This window comes from Engystomops pustulosus, chromosome 9, assembly GCF_040894005.1.
Source record: "Engystomops pustulosus chromosome 9, aEngPut4.maternal, whole genome shotgun sequence".
NCBI lineage: Eukaryota > Metazoa > Chordata > Amphibia > Anura > Leptodactylidae > Engystomops > Engystomops pustulosus.
In genome coordinates, this window is record NC_092419.1 from 15,620,400 (window position 1) to 15,633,678 (window position 13,279).

The 13,279-nt window shown below is 44.0% G+C and overlaps 1 long non-coding RNA gene across 1 annotated transcript in view; it reads left to right on the plus strand.

Moving 5' to 3' along the window:
- The window catches only part of LOC140078083 (uncharacterized), a 932,690-nt gene that overhangs the window by 884,565 nt on the left and 34,846 nt on the right, over positions 1–13,279 (plus strand). The window lies entirely within an intron of this gene.

Genomic DNA, 13,279 nt, shown 5'->3' on the forward strand with positions numbered 1-13,279 from the left:
GTGCACCCAACTACACGGATAAACTGTCTAGCCGGCACACAAAAAAATGATATAATGCGCACCAAACCACACGGACAAGCCGCACAGATGGCACACACAAAAAATAGATAAGTGCACCCAACTACAGGTACACATACTGCGCTCTGGAAAAAATATTACCAGGCACCAAAAAAATACCTATGTGCACCACGCAAAAAGGTGCTACAAAAGCACCAAGCTTGCGCTAAGACAACCCAACTACCGCTAAAGATACTGTGCAGCGCTGTTCACACGGCGCACTGAAAAGTGCATCTATTGCAGAACAACGCTAACACAACGCACAGTGCGTTTGGGTTCTGAAGGGACAGACAGGGAAAAATGGAAGACAAGTGTGATCACACAGGGAACACACAAGATGCAGGAGGGAACAGATAGGGATAGGGATCTATAGGGAACAATAGGGATCAGATAGAGAAAATGTGTATTTTGTTGCACACAAAAAATGATATAATCCAAGTAATACAAATTTCTTAGGCAAGGTACACAACCTCATACATCATGGTGTGCAGGAAATGACCTACGCGTTTTGCTCAAACGAGTAGGTCATTTCATGGCTATTTAGAATAAATTATCATACACTGATGTACACTGCAGCCATACATTTATTTATTCTAATCTACTTTTCTAGACAAAATTAACTTTTAAATTTAGATATCGCTAATGCTATTGTCTTATTTTTGACATATGTAGATGTTAAGGAGGTCGCACTTGTTTCGGACGCCCTCTTGACTACTGTCCGCCATCTTAGATACAGCGGCCATGTTCCCTGACCATTGTCAAGTTAATGTCATGATTCAAACTTAATTTTATGTAACATGTTTGCTTGCCTGTCAGCTAATACCCTTTGACATTTAATGAGAAGCCAGTCTGTCCTCGATGCTGCATGATATTATGATTCTGGAGCCACTTATCATCTCCTTCTCAGCAAACTAGTATAAACAATATCTGTGTACAAGGTCTCTGAGAACTGAGCACAATTAATTAACTTTTTTCCCAGAATGTGCTGATGACCAATCGGTTTGGAGTATACTATTCACACCCCTTTGATGACTCTTCTGTCTGATATATATTATGCATTTTGATTATTAAACGGTAGAAGATCTTGACTAAGAGATTGACGTGTGTGGCTTAGTCTTTATGTTCAATCATGGGTTAATTAGGACTCACCTTACAAAAGTCAAGAGGGCTGTTGGGGCCCTGCATAAAAATCCCTAACAATATTTGGCGTCCCTGGGTGGGCTTAGAAGTAAACAACAACAACACCGAGACAGCCTCCGTGAAGGGTCCCCGCCGGCTCGGTGAACAGAACTGACCAGAGAGCTCTCAGGGTAAGATATTAATTTTTCTTGTCTACCTTGATATGTCACTTCTGGTTCACTGGTTGGACGGACCGGGTAAGACTGTCTCTGTGTTATGTATTTGCCACTGTTGTTCACTGTAACCTAAGCTCAGAGTTTTTGGCAAAGAACCACTTTGTAAGGTGATGGACAGAGACTGAAAAGAGACTGGACAGTGACGGATGGTCAGAAAGTCTGTGGTGTTAGCTGAAGCTGTGGGACGGGAAGTAGTAACCCTTAGATGTCTGCAATGCTAGAGTGGGAGATATTCTGTTGTGATAGTCGGATTATCATAGTGTCTGGGATACTGTTTGTTTGGGACTGGTTTTTCCCATAGATTGTGACAGAGTTCAGATTGCGGAGACCCGCCCTGATCAGGTGAGCGCTAGACTTTCTTCGGGAGTCTGAGCGGTCTCGTGTGGCTGTGAGAACTAGTGGAGGATGGCGGCATGTTTTAGTCAGTCTAGTCAGGCAGTGGCTTGGTGTAGCGTCCTTTGTGAGATATTCTCTGGTAGCTAGTTTCTTTGTTTGTCAATAAATCGAGATGTTGGCATCCGCTGAATCTTTGGGGATGTGTCCCTGTAACGGTATCGTAGTTGTAGATACAGAGAGCACAGCAGAGTGAATTGGAATTGAGCCAAGTGCGTTGCATTGCAGACATAGGCAAGAAGGAAGATTGTGTCCCACATGAAGGGGAAAGATGCACAGAGACAGAAGGTTGTTGAGTTCAGTAGGACTGATGGAAAAGTGCAAGTTGACATGATCGGACATAAGAGCTGGTAGTTTTGGGTTTGAAGTAAAAAGTATTGAAGGTTTGAAGGTTTTGGGATGTGTCAGATGATCTGATGATTGTACAAGTGATCAGATTTGCAAAACAGACACTTAGAGCCTCTGACTGACGGACGGACCAGAACAGAGTGACATGAATCCTTCAGAGTGCCCAATGAAGAAAAAGACGGGCGATAAGGGACATTTCAAAGTTTTTTATGTGGAAAGAATTTGAGAAAAAGAGATTTAATTATATTTTCCTTGGAGAGAAAAATGGCCCCTGTAATCCAGACTCCACCCCTGTATCTGGTGGTTAGAGAAGATGACACGCCCTACCATCCTTCAGTGGCGGCCATCTTAAGACAGTTTATTTTTCAGTGGCGGCCATCTTAAGTTATATTCCCTTCAAGTCGATGGAAGTTGATTGCTGTTGGCAGCCATAAAAGTTGTTGTGGGGCTTTGTAGGATAACAGCTGACCATGCTTGGGGCGTCTGCTAGGGGTCTTGGAGTGTGTTTGAGTATTATTAAAATTTATTGATCCCGACAATTAGAGAAAAATTACTATAAAAAGTGTTAAAATGTCTCCGGACATTAACAAAAGGGTGGGGGCTGTTGGAGCTGCGTTTTGTTTTGTGAAGAACTGACATGTGCTGTGTCTGTCTTATTTACGAGAGAGACGATAGTGACCTTGATGTTCACGGAAAACTGAATTTCTCCATATTGAGTTGCTTGGAATCTGTGTTCTGTTATCTCGTGGTTTACACACTAGTGAGAACATTTACATTTGGGAGGGGTAGATCGCTGCGTTTAGACTTCTCCCTGACAATCTAAAAAAGACTTGAAGGAATTTATTTGATTGTGGAACAAGAATACAGCATGATGTGATGTCCTCCTGTGTACCCCATGAACAGACTAAGCAAGAATGAGCCCCTCAACTGTATTACAGAGCCTATGACTGACTTTTGTTCCTTTTTGATTAAAAACCATCTTAAGTGTACCTGGATTTTATTGAGACGTTGGAGTCTGGCCAGAACTTTATAGGAAGCACAGAACACTGGGCTGGAGATGTGGTGGAGGGACTCTGACACATTGACGTTCAGAGGGAATAGAGGATGTTTCACAGACCACGCCAAAGTGAGATTGACAACATCTCCGGAAGTCTCAACCGACCGACCCAAGTGGGCGTGTTTCGACTGTGGGGAGGAGACATTACTGTAGTGAGTGGCGGAGACGGCCCCCACAGGGCAAGACAAGGGGGGGGGGTTACGGACAAGGATGTTAGCGAGAACAGTCCCCCTGCTGAAAAGCCCCCCCAAACAGAGTTATCGCCTTTCATTGTAGAACTCTCCTCTGCTAGTCCGATGATGATTTTAGCCCATTCCCGGTCAAGAAAAGACTCAGAAAAGACTAGCCGGATACATGTAGGATGGTCCATGATCTCCAAGCTGCCAATGAGTGTACCGAAGCCCAGTGGTCCCTAGCCCAAACTGGCAGCAGTCCCTGAGAGTGACATATTATTGACTGTTATTGATTTGGCAAATGTTTTCCTCTCTGTGCCCCTACATGAGGATTGCCAGTATCTATTTGCCTTTACCAGTTCAGTATTCCAGTATACCTGATGTAGACTCCAACAAGGGGGGTAAAACTCACCCAACCAATACCCCACGGCCCTACAGGGAGTAGACTAGCCCCTTACTGGATGTTCTCCTTTTCAGTATGCGGAGGACCTACTGTTTTTGTTTGCCAGGATGCATTTATTGACCTTATGTGTTTTCTGTTCCAGAAGGGTTGCAAAGTTTCCAGCGACAAACTCCAGTACTGCCAGGAGAAGGTGGTCTTCCTAGGCCACTGCTTCTCAGCCACAGGCAGATACCTGACAGAGGGAAGAAAGCTGGCAGTCCAGAATGTGCCCCTGCCCTGAGGCCCTAAGCCTCTTCACATGTTTCTAGGACTGGCCAGCTCCTGCAGCCTGGGATAAGGTCTGCTGCCTCCAGCCCAATGCTGCCCCTTTCTGACTGAATTGCCTCTTCCCCATTTGCCCTTAGTCAGGAGGCAATTGATGCATTCCATAGCTATAAGCTGGCAAGTCTGCCCGGCCCTAGGCACAACCCACTGAACCAGACATTTTATTTTATTTTGCACTGAGTGTGTAGGCCACAGGTGTCTTAGCCCAGGAACGTGGTGGCCTCCCCAGTGACCCACTATTAGGCCCGGTTAGACTCAGTCGTGTGGGGAGCCCCTCATGTGTCAGTAGCTGCAGCCAGCAATCTGCTCAGCAAGGTCAGTGAGTTGATCCTAGACCCTAGATCACTCAGTTACAGTGTGAACCCCACATACCTTGCACAGTGTCCTCACCCAAGTACAGCCCAAGCATCTGAGCAAAGGCCAGACAGCTCAGACTCCAGACATCCAGGAGCCTAGTAACCGTCCTGTAACCCCATTGCCTATTGTATGAGATAATTACATTAGACTCTGCACGTTTCCAAATTTAGTTTCGCAGCAGCTTATATATTCAGATACATACACATAGGGGCAAATCTATCAGGACCTGTGCACCACGTCAATGGCGCAGAGGCCCTGAAAAAATCACAAATGCTTGCCTATTGATAGTACTTGTGACTATTTAGCCCTTTCCGCCACCTTCACGCCAGTGGGGCGTGAAGGGACATGAAGGGGGGGGGGGCACGGCTTAAATGATGCCGGCTGCATTTATTTCTACGCCCTGCCTGGCATAGAATAAAGGCGGTGCAGCATCCTGGAGGCTTCCGCCTCTTGATCTATCCCGCAAGTTATATCGTGTTAAATGTCCCCTATGGAGTTCTATATTATTGTATACCAAAAGTTTTACCGGTTGCAACTGCAACACCCTCGCCGATGCAATGGCGAAGGAGTGCTTGCGAATACGTCCCACAGTATGTCATCACATCACACAGGGGACAGTGCAGTGGTAGCTCCTGCCTGGCAGGGCAGGAGTTAAGTGTTTTGTATGATTCAAGATCTGTCGTCCAATCACTTGTATTGCATTCTGTCTAATGTAAGCTGAGATGTAATTGGAGGAGCAGCCACCACCTGACCTAGGGGGTTACAAAAACCCCTGGCCAGGAATGTTCTAGAAAACAGCTTAGTCTGAGCTCAGCTCAGCTCAGAACAGCTAGAGACTAGTTTTAGCCTAGCTCAGATGAGAAGAAGCAGACTGGGTTACCCCAGTCCAGACTCTATTCAGCCAGCATACCATACCAGAGCAGGAAGAGCCTAGCCCCTGCCTGAAGAGTGGAGCTAATAGATAAGAGTTAGTGAGGAAAGGGGTATCATCCTACCTTCAAGGGTGATACCTGAAGCACTCCAGGACAAGCTGAAGCTTCCTATTAGGACACAGCTACCTCCCAGCCTGCCCTCTGCATCCAGGCTGGCGATTTACCTCCTGTGGCTCCCTCCAACTGTAAGCTGTTTTTGTTCAACCTCTGCCTCCGTCTGGTCCCTGCTACTACGGCTGCCATCATCACAGGCACCCTGTCCACTACACAGAGACTCATACTCTAGACACCAAAGGGTTGCCCCAGGGAGATCCGCTATAGCAGCCTCTCCCTCATCATTTCTTGCCAACACCACCCTGCTGGAGACCTGCCAGGCTGTAGGACAGCCCTCCGGTTCCCCCATACCAAGCACCGTGACACTAGCGTGCCTAGGCCGCAACCGCCAGCCACTCAGGTACTGCGGGCCCCATCTGACTCCAGGCCCCGAGAAAAGGCTGGGCCCCAGTGGGGGATGTTGCACAACTTTACGGGGTCAGCTAGTTTTTGTCTTGCATTTTGCAATGTGTATGTATTTGTGAATTACAAGATGTTAGTTCATTTACAAATATATATTAAACAGGTGGCAGGCTACTAAAATTGAGTGTTGCCCAATCCTTGTTTTATTACAAACTATTGTCCCCAGATTTTTTTAAAATTATATTTAACAATTCCATACTGGGGCGTAGAGAAGCCGTGGCATGTAGGGGGTGCCAAGGCTACTCCACGTACCAGTAGCCTCTATCGATCCTCCTACCCTCCTGTCTTCAGCACAAGCTCAGAGTCTGACAATCTGTTGTTCTGTGCATGTGCAGAAGGGTCTGCTCCAAGGCCAACCAACTGGGAGGGTGAAGCTTTCCAATGACTATTTACGCAGAGTTGTACTCTGCATAGATAGTCAGTACATTATTTGAGCATTTACTTGTGCTATGCTCAAATAGCACCAACAAAAACACTGCCGCCAATGTATTTTATGGAATTAGACATATGTTCCACAGCCCTCTAGGCCATGAGCATGTCCCCCAGCTCCTAGGCTACCAGCACCCTAGGCAACGGGCATGGCCCCCACATCCCCTAGGCAACGGGCATGGCCCCCACATCCCCTAGGCAACGGGCATGGCCCCCTACCCTTTTGTTTTTGTGTGTGTGTTGTTTTTTTTGTCTTCCAGGACCATGCCTGCTGTGGACTACTTCGGATTTGGTGGACTCCGGCGATGACCTGTAAAAAAATATTTATATAGACAAACGAGGGTGTGTCTAAGATTTTATTGAGAGAAAAAACTATTTTTACAATCATGTGTTTGTGTCATTCTGTAAAATTAGCCGTTCTCCTTTTTCACATACTTTATGTAATATTCTTGGGAAAAAGTGTAATATAAAAATGGAAAAATTAACCATATATATAGTTGAAGGGTTGTAGATGGACTTGAAGAATCTTTGGAATCCTAAATGAAGATCAATAAGTGTTAATTTAACTCTGCATACCTGTTAAAGAAAAAAAAAAATTAATTTGTAACGGATAATAAACTTACCATTTTGTTATAGGTGTTAGTAACTATATACTAACTAAAAAAAAATAAAATAAAGGGTTATAATCTTTTCTGAAACAAATAAATTTAGAGATTAGGAGATAAATAAAAAAATAGGAATATAAGAGTATATATTAAAAAGGAATTTTTAATTTGAAAAAAATGACATAGCATAACACTTTCACATTACTGTATATACTTGAGTATACGATGACCAGCATATAAGCAGCGGTACATAAATTAAACCGAAACAGATTGTTATATATACACACGCATACTGTTATTTGAACCAGACTATGCATCTCTCTGGACATTACACCGAAACAAATGGGAAAACCTATTGACTAGAGCAGTTGTGGCGAACCTATGGCATCTACGTGTGTATGTATCTGAATATATAAGCTGCAATGAAACTAAATCTGGAAATGTGCAGAGTCTAATGTAATTATCTCATACAATAGGCATGGGGTTACAGGCTCCTGGATGTCTACATATGTCAAAAATAAGACAATAGCATTAGCGATATCTAAATCTAAAGTTTATTTTGTCTAGAAAAGTAGATTAGAAATATTTGAGGAAGACGTCATCTACGGGTCCCATCATTTCTCTAATGTATTGAGATGGTGGAGATACATCGACGACGTCTTCCTCATTTGGACAGGGGCGGAGGGTGATCTAAACTTTTTTTTACACTATTTCAGTGATTGCAAACCTTTTGGAGACCGAGTGCCCAAACTACAAACAAAATCCACTTATTTACAGTGAAGTGCCAACTCGGCATTTTAAGCAGTAACTTATTGCTACCTGTTCTTCCACATCTTTCAATCGTATCGGCCCCTGAGGCCACCAATACAGCTGAAAGAAGGAGTGCCAATTCAGACTCTCATTGTAGACTCTCTCCAGGTCTTGAGAGGAAGAATGGTGGATCCAGCAGGATGACCACCAAAGGTAATGCAGCCCAGTCCACACCTTCTCACTTTTCCCACAGTTCCAAACAGCCAATGAAGTGTCGCTTTAAAACAGCGCTGAGAGCGGCATCTCTTTAGTTGCCTGGGACTGCAGGAAGATTTGGCCCTATTTGGTGAACTCTGTCCTGGGGTGAGTGCCCACAGAAATGGCTCCGAGTGCCACCTCTGGCACCGGTGCCATAGGTTCGCCACCACTGCACTATTTAAATTCCTTTGATCCTAACTTGCAATTCACTATGGTTAAGTCCAAAACAGAACTTCAATTTTTGGATGTAAATGTAGGTTTGAACGACGGTTGTTTTTCCACTAAAATCCATGTCAAACCCACAGAATTTACTTCGTTATGACAGCGGTCATCCGAGATCCATGATAAAAAAATTTGTCTTATAGACAATTTTTGCAAGTCACTAGAATCACAAGTCAGATGACAGAAGTAGAAAAGAGTTTTGACATGATGGCACAAAAATTTCGTGATGGGGGATACCCACTATTCTCCTATAGACGAAATAAACTTAAGGGATCGGATAGTAAAAGCCGATGTAGGTTCAAGACAACATACTACACAACGGGGACTTTTTGGTTACACGAGAAAAGGTTGCGCACAACGGGGACTTTTTGGTTACACGAGAAAAGGTTGCTTTCCATGTTGTCACGGGTGACACTATTCTGTGTCCCGCGGTCCCCATTCCCCCAGGTCCATACTGACCTCACCTGGCTCCGGAATGCATGTTGATCACGTCCGGTTCTCACGCCGGCTTCCTCCGAGGCCGCGCGCGCCCAGCTCTTCAGGAATTTAAAGGGCCAGCGTCCTCCTTATTGGTGCTGGCATCAAGGCTCTGCTATATAGCCCGGCGACTCCCAGCATTCCCTGCCAGTTCTTCATGTCCTGTTACTGAAGAGAAAGCCCTCTGTGTTCCTGAGCGTTTCCAGACGCCTCTGTGTATTCTGTGATTCCTGTGTTCCATGGCAGTTCTGGTGTCCTGTGGTGGTCCAGTAATCCAGTAGCCATCCGTGGTCCTGCCTTCCCGTGGTCCCTGTGTCCCTACCTTGGCTGCCACCGCGGGCCTAGTCGCACCCGCAGAGCAACCTGGTGACTCCCCGTCACAGCAAGACCATCCTGCTTTGTGGCGGGCTCTGGCGAAGACCAGGAGATCACTTACACTCCGCTCCCGGGTTGCGGCTAGTATTGTTATCCCCCCGCGGTGGTCCACTGACTATTCCCATAGACTGTGACAGTAAGATCCGGCCATGGACATGTAAGGTAGATGAATTTTCGGCACACACAATGGGTTTTTCTTTGCTTAATTAATTTTTATTTGTAGTGAAAGAATTCATAGTAATCAGCCTTCACCATGAAGTAGTTTTGTATCATAACATTTTCAAAACATAAGTAGATCAACAATTAGTACGACGTTTCGGTCATCTCGACCTTTGTCAAGTGTGATCTTATTCTGGAAGATTAATAATAAACAAAAAATTAGGAAGGATCATTACATTGTTCTATATATAAATATACATAATCTTATCTAAAGGTTGTACAAAGGATATATATAATGTTATTAACGCTAAATGCATGGCAAAATATCATAGAGAAAGTATAAAACAGTAGATCTATGTTTAAATTCATCTGGATGAAATAACATTTTTATGTATAAGATGGAAGTCACATAATCGTAATTTATGGAAAAAGAGAAATTGGAATAGGAAGATTGATATTCTATCATCCGGATTGAAGTAGTAGGGAAGGAACTTATTTCAATATTTCTATTTTTTCTGAAAAGAGAAAAGTATATTATTTAAACATATGTCATATACAGATTCTAGAAAAATACATTTTATGTAAATGTCCGATCATAGGCTCGATTCAAGCCTAGTGGCTCAATGGTTTGCAATGTATGAATCCAATATGATTCTCTGTGGCGTAGAAGTTTTGTTCTATTGCCCCCTCTTCTTGGTATCTCCACTGTCTCAATTACTTGGAATCTTAGTTGTGAAGGATGATGTTGATGGAGGTTAAAATGTGCTGGAACCGGAAGTAGATTTTGATTCATTCTTATGGTAGATTTATGTTTGCTCACTCGATCCTTAATGGGAGTGGTGGTCTCTCCTACGTAGAGTAGGCCGCACAGGCATTTTAATAAATATATTACGTAGCGTGAATTACATGTGAAGTAGTCGGAAATGGCGTATTGTTGTCCCGTTCTAGGATGACAGAAGAATTCTCCGCGGATTACTGAGGAGCACTGACTACAATTTAAACATGGAAATGTTCCTTTCTTTGGGGAGGAAAAAAATGTTTGTCTGGTTTTCTTAGAAAAGCTGCCTATGTCGGCTTTTACTAATTTGTCTCGTAAATTTTTTGTTCTTTTATGACATATCATGGGGGGTCTTTGAAATTCTGGTATCTGTGGGTAAGCTTTTTTCAGTAGGGGCCAATGTTGCTTGATAATTCTGGATATTAAAGGAGAAGTTTGGTGGAAATGATGTACAAATGGTATTCGTTTTGTCGTTTCAGTTTTCCGTGAAGATATGGAGGTTGTATGTGAAGTAAGTTTGTCGCAAGATTCTTGTAACAGTTTTGGAGGATATCCTCGTTTCTGGAATTTAGTGGTCATCTCAGTAAGTCTTATGGTTTTTGTCTCAGAGTTACTCACAATCCTATTTACACGATTATATTGTGAAAAGGGAAGAGATTTTTTCGTTTGAATCGAGTGAGAGCTATTATAATGTAGCAATGTATTTCGGTCCGTTGGTTTAACGTAAAGATCAACTGAGATGTGTCCTTGCGCATCCAGTAATATTAGAGTATCAAGAAAGTTCATTTTGATAGTGTCAAAATGTAAAGTAAATTGAAGTTCCGGTGTGATAGAGTTCAAATATTGATGGAAGGCCTGTAGGGAGTCTAGGGAGCCCCCCCCATACGCAGAACACGTCGTCGATATAGCGGCGCCAGTATCTGGAATTTTGTTGGAAAAGAGTATTTGGATATATGTAATCATTTTCGAAAAAAGCCATATAAGTGTTCGCGTAGGGGGGGGGGGGGGGCTACATTCGACCCCATCGCCGTCCCTTGGATCTGTAAGAAAAATTGGTCTCCAAACAAAAATAAATTATTATGTAAAATTGTGTGAAGAAATTCCAGGATCAGTTCTTTTGTATGTCCCGTAAATTGATTCAATTCTAGTAGACGTTTGACAGCATCGATCCCCTTGTTATGAGTAATGGAAGTATAAAGACTGCACACGTCCCATGTGACCAAAATGGATGGGAGCCAAATATTTAGAGATAAGATCATGAATTACCTTAGCTATACAGGGAGTAGGATCCTTATTGAGTTTTTTGTATGTTGAAGTATCATTTAGCTGTGACAAAATTTCCTTTACATAATCACTTTTATCCATTATTACAATGGCTCCCCCTTTATCCGCTGGTTTTATAATTACATTTTCATTCTGCTGTAAGGAGGTTAGAGCTTGGCGTTCTAGAGGGGAGAGGTTAGAATGATATTTAAGTTTCTTTTTCTTAGTATCAGTGATTATCTTTTGGATGTCATTATTGACCAATGTGACATAAGTCTCCACAGGATGATAATGAGATGGAGGATTGAACGTACTTTTGTTATATAGTCCTAGCTTATCGATCGTAATATTTGAACTGAGTGCAGGGGATGTCTCTGTCATATGGCCGTCTGCGAAATGTGTCTTTAATCGAATAGATCTAAAAAATCTCTGTAAATCCTCTTCAAGATCAAATGTATTCAGAGGTACCGTGGGACAAAAGCTTAGGCCCTTACTGAGAACTGTCATTTCAATTGGAGTCAACGTTACTGAAGAAATATTTACAACTTGATCCCACTCACCTGTGACCGGGTCTGTGATCGTGGGGGAGGTTGTAGTTGCTGTTTTCTTCCGTCCCCTCCTTGTTGATCATGCCATGGACATGATCTCTGCAAAAGTCATGGACAGTGTCAAGGATCCGTACCAGCTCCAGGGTGACCTTCCCAGCACTATTACCCAGCAATCCCAAGAGATTTATGTGCAAAAAGAACTCTTGGACAAACTCCCTGCCACCCTGCGGATTATTGCCTCCCAGCAGCAGGCTCCTGTGACTCCTCCTTTTGTTTCTGTCCCCCAGCCTTGTTTTTTGGCAGCAGACTCTGGACCAGATTTTTTGATGCCTAACAAATTTGATGGCAACTCCAATTTTTGCAGGAGTTTTGTTGTCCAATGCTCGTTGTACATCAAACTTACGTCCTCCCATTCCACCCCCGAACGCACTAAGTTGGCATGTGTTCTTTCTTTGATCACTGGAGAGGTGCTGGACTCCTATATGTGATAGTGGTGACCCAGACATGGTTACCCATACCAAGTTCCTGAGAAAAATCCAGTCCAGGTTTGAACCCCCTCAAGTTCGGCTACTTCGCCCCTCCTGTCTGATCCCAGTGTCTCCGCAGCTTCCCAGTGCTGCTCCAGAGCCCCCGAGGCGGCCGTTGCCCCCGAGGCCGCCCCATAGCCTCCACCGGCCACCCCCGAGCCTCCACCGGCCACCCCCGAGCCTCCACCGGCCACCCCCGAGGCCGCTCCGATGTGCCTAGAGCCAACCCAGCCTGCGGCTTCCCAAGTCTACTAGGTGCCTGATCTCCTCCTAAGGAGTTTAATTAGATCAATGGTCCCCAACCACTAAAGAACTATGTAAAAATAAATCCTGACACGCACCTTTCCCCCCTCTACGAAAGCAGGAGGTGTAATATTAATCTCTCCTTCTTTGCAAATGTAGACAATCATCACATTGCCTCTGCTTGTTTCAGGGTGCAGTCACACGTGGTGTTATGGATGAGTCGGGACGCTTGCGTTTTTAAATGTTACAAGCTGTATTTTTATTGCTGGAAGTGTAAGCAGTGGGTAAAACATCTTGAAGAAATACGCTTCCACAGTCAAACGCATTGTAACATTTAAAAACGCATGCGTTCAGACGCATCCAAAACGCCAAGTGTGAACGCAACCTCAGAGCTAGACTCTGGCCACAGAAAAAGTGAGACATAAAAAAAGAGACAAGAGTATAATATATATTTTCTCTCACATTGAGTAGAAGGTTGGGTGGGTTTTAGGTCCACAAATGAGGAAAGGCCAAATACAGGGGGACATTATATGTGGGGAGTGCGGGATTTTCTGTAGACCCCTTCTTATAAAGACAGACCAAAGAAAACCGTGCAAAAAAGGAGGGGGTTACAGAAACTGGGTACTACAGAAATGGGGGCACTATAATGAGGGAGCTGCATTATAGAAAGGGCATCTTATGATAGGGGCTGCAGGAAATTGGGCACTACATGGGTTGGAATTAGGTAGGA